The sequence below is a fragment of the Simochromis diagramma genome, unplaced genomic scaffold (genome assembly GCF_900408965.1).
Source record: "Simochromis diagramma unplaced genomic scaffold, fSimDia1.1 OVJJ01000348.1, whole genome shotgun sequence".
Classification (NCBI taxonomy): Eukaryota; Metazoa; Chordata; class Actinopteri; order Cichliformes; family Cichlidae; genus Simochromis; species Simochromis diagramma.
This window is the reverse complement of record NW_024386755.1, coordinates 2,706,351-2,710,640: the sequence shown is the minus strand read 5'-3', so window position 1 is coordinate 2,710,640 and position 4,290 is coordinate 2,706,351. Positions and strand designations below refer to the sequence as shown.

Genomic DNA, 4,290 nt, shown 5'->3' with positions numbered 1-4,290 from the left:
TGTAGTTGAGTCCATCGACTTTAGGTGGCATGACGATGTGGGAATTGTAGCTCTAAGACAGAGGCCTCCTCCAGATAATCCTAGCATACCAGACCTATAAACAATCCTGCCCTGCCCCTTGATTCAACTCACCACCAGTTAGTGACCGGCTGAGCTCACATCTTAAACTGAATGTACAGGGTGGGCCATTTATATGGATACACCATAATAACATGGGAATGGTTGGTGATATTAAAGTCCTGTTTGTGGCACATTAGTATATGTGAGGGGGCAAACTCCTCAAGATGGGTGGTGACCATGGTGGCCATTTAGAAGTCGGCCATCTTGGATACAACTTTTGTTTTTTCAATAGGAAGAGGGCCATGTGACACATCAAACTTATTGGTAATGTCACAAGAAAAACAATGGTGTGCTTGGTTTCAGGCTGTTTTGTTGCTTTAATTAATTTATTATTAACAATAATATAAAATTATGCACAAAAGGAATTACTAATGTAAAAAAAAAGTGGTTTTATTTATATATGTTTATATATAAATAGTTACGGTGGCCCCTAGAGACAAAGCACGTACAAACTCGAAAAAGCACGTACAAACTCCAAAACACAGCTACCCAGATCACTTAAATTACGCAATTGAAAGCATACTTTTATGGTTTGTGTATTCATACACAAGCACTCATATATATTCAAATAATTTTAAGAAAAATGTTCATTTATCTGTTACTACCACACACCAAATCCAGTCGTTGGTAGTTGCTGGCTTGTGTAGCCACTAACAAAAGCTCAACACTTCGCCTAGCATCCTGGAGTACTTCTGTTGTGTTTTGGAATTTGTACGTGCTTCAGAGTTCATACGTGTTTTGAAGTTTGTACATGCTTTGTCTCTAAGGGCCACCGTAAATATACTTTTATTTATTCACTCCACATAATGTAATAAATAAATCATATAATACAAAAATGAACTATTCACAGTTCAACTTTTAATTTTTTTAATTTTCAGCTTCTTCCTTTTAAACAAATTTAGGCACCTCGCCCATGCCAAAAGTGCTGACAGGCGGAGGATAGTCCTCCCCCAGCTGCTATCAGGGCAGGAGACGTTCAAACCTATGCGTCCAAACTGCAAATGAATCGCGCATGAGCGAAGCTGCTGCTCCCGCACTGACTGTAACGCAGTCAGTTCTTTTACTGTTATGTGTTATATATTGTTTTGTGGACCACAAGTTTTTAAAATACTTATAAACACACACACACAAAGTAACTCCACCAGAGTGCCTATTTCGGGTCACTTTTGCCGGTCCAAGCCCGGATAAAGGAGCAGGGTTGGAATTGTGACATTAAAAAAACAATAATTGCTAAAAGATATAAATTATAAATGGATTTAAGACGTTTTTTACTGACTTTATCTCTCTTCCACGATGTTTTTTCTCTCTCCAACAACGTAGGTTACAATTACATTAGCATGACCAATTATGCAAATTAGGCGATGACGTCATTTAGCAACTTCTAGCGGCTTTTAGGACAACCAATAGCGATTTTCCTTACTGTGGAGTTAGCAACTAGTGATGGGATTTCCGGCTCTTTTTAGAGATCCGGCTCTTTCGGTTCGGCTCACTAAAAGAGCCGGCTCTTTCGGCTCCGAACCGGCTCTTCAGGTTGTTTTGTTGCTTTAATTAATTTATTATTAACAATAATATAAAATTATGCACAAAAGGAATTACTAACGTAAAAAAAAGTGGTTTTATTTATATATGTTTATATATAAATATATGCGGTGGCCCCTAGAGACAAAACACGTACAAACTCCAAAACACATTTCTAGCATGAACTGAACTTCCAAAGCAGAGCTACTAGATCACTTAAATTACACAATTGAAAGCATGTGTGTATTGTTTGTGTATTTATACACAGGCACTCATATATATTCAAATAATTAAAAAAAAAAAGTTAATTTACCTGTTACTACCACACACCAAATCCGGTCGTTGGTACTTGCTGGCTTGTGTAGCCACAAGATAACAAAAGCTCAACATTGCGCCCAGCATCCTGGAGCACTTCTGTTGTCTTTTGTACGTGTTTTGAGTTTTTATGTGCTTCTGAGTTTTTATGTGCTTCGGAGTTTTTACGTGTTTTTACGCGTTTTGGAGTTTGTACGTGTTTTTACGTGTTTTGGAGTTTGTACGTGTTTTTATGTGTTTTGGAGTTTTTACGTGTTTTGGAGTTTGTACATGCTTCAGAGTTCGTACGTGATTTGAAGTTTGTATGTGCTTTGTCTCTAGGGGCCACCGTAAATATACTTTTATTTATTCACTCCACATAAAATGTAATAAATAAATCATATAATACAAAAATCAACTATTCACATTTCAACTTTTAACTTTTTAAATTTTCAGCTTTTTCCTTTTACAAATTTAAATTGAAACAACACAAAACACTGCAAACCACAACACAATTAAATATAAATTATAATATGAAAACAAAAATAACATGCATATTCTCTGTCATATGGGCCTGCATGAATAAACTTTCTGAATCCTTTATCATCTGCAACCGAAAATAGTTGAGGATGATTACTATACCTTTCTAATGTGACGTTGTTGTCCCTGGCTCTCTTTCTCTCTCTCTCCCTCTGGCTCTGTTCCTGTGCTACTGAGTGTAACTACCGCCCCTCCCCCCTCTGCCCAGCGTAAAGCACAAGGCTCCCGTGCAGAGTGAAGCGGAAAAAAAGTGCGAGAGAGAGGGTGAGAGAAAGAAAGAAAAAAAAACCCACGTGACGGCTCGCGATAAGGAGCCGGCTCGCGTCGTTCACGTCAAAGAGCCGGCTCTAAGAGCCATTTCGTTCGCGAACGACCCATCACTATTAGCAACACTGTTCGCGACCGACACATCACTACCAGTGTTGCCAACTCCTCAGTAAGGAAAATCGCTACTGGTTGTCCTAAAAGTTGCTAGAAGTCACTAAATGATGTCATCGCCTAATTTGAATAATTGGTCGTGCTAACATAACAGTAAAAGAAGAACAGACTGCGTTACAGTCAGCCCTGCCCTGATAGCAGCTGGGGGAGGACTATCCTCCGCCTGTAAGTGCTTTGGCACGGGCGAGGTGCCCACCGCAGTAGGCTACCCGCTGCTTATTTAGAGTAAGAGCGATACGCGCTTTCACGTCTAAAAGTCGTCATAAATAAGTCTCTAATAACGGCAGATTTGTCACTAGTCGCGTTTTAGAAAAAAAGTCGTTAAGGGGGTCTGGGTTTCGGCAAAGCCATTTTGATCGGCAGATCAGTAGGTTTGTTGGTAGGACTTCATAATACAGCCTACAACAAAGTGGATCATTCCCATCGAATCAAAAACTAAACACAGACGGTGCAGCTTAGCAAAGTCCAGCAAGTGAAGTTGGACTTTGTAGAAAGCACTCATCCAGATGCTCCTGGTGAACACTCACTAAATGATTGACCTGCCTACCTCTTGGTAGGGTTGGTCATCAAACTATGTAATACAACCTAGGGCTAAGTGCATGTCTCCCCGTAGAATTAAATACTTGCGTTGGCTCTTGTCTGATATCACGATTTAATAAAATCTAACTGCAAATCCTTGCCAGAACATTTCCACCTGGGTTGTCTTGGTGCAGTTTCCAATTATAATGCACATCTTGGTCAAACATGGCGGTTGGCACTGTAGTCCACTGAGAGAAAGCCAGTTAAAAATTAAGAGAGCAAAGTTCATCACATGGCTGTGTTCACTGTTAAATCCAAAGCTTAAAAGTATGAGTGGGGCAGCTGTAGTGCAGTTTGGCCAGCTGTAGACCTGACTGGTCATTAGAATGCAATTTTTGAGCACTTTCCATTGCAAAACGTGCCGAAATAGCTCAGCTGGGAGAGCGTTAGACTGAAGATCTAAAGGACCCTAGTTCGATCCTGGGTTTCGGCAAAGTAATTTTGATCACCATCTAGCACTTGGTAGGTTTGTTGGTAGGACTTCATAAAACAGCCTACAACTAAGTGGGTCATTCACATTGAATCAAAAACTAAACACAGACGGTGCAGCTTAGCAAAGTCCATCAAGTGCAGGTAGCATTTGTAGAAGACCACCCTGCAGAACACTCACTATATGATTGACCTACCTCTTGGTAGGGTTGGTAATCCAATTCCTATTCAATTCAATTCATAATACAGCCTAGGGGGGCATGTCTCCCCCTAGAATTAAATACTTGCGTTGGCTTTTGTCTGACATAATGATTTAATAATATCTAACTGCAAATCCTCGCTAGTACATACAGTGAAATAACAGGTTAAAAG

At 39.8% G+C, this 4,290-nt stretch overlaps 1 non-coding gene across 1 annotated transcript; it reads left to right on the top strand.

Annotated features, from left to right (window-relative positions):
• Positions 1 to 3,849: 3,849 nt before the first annotated feature.
• trnaf-gaa lies at positions 3,850 to 3,922 on the top strand. Its single transcript has one exon. It is a non-coding gene; the product is annotated as a tRNA-Phe (tRNA).
• The last annotated feature ends 368 nt before the right edge of the window (positions 3,923 to 4,290 follow it).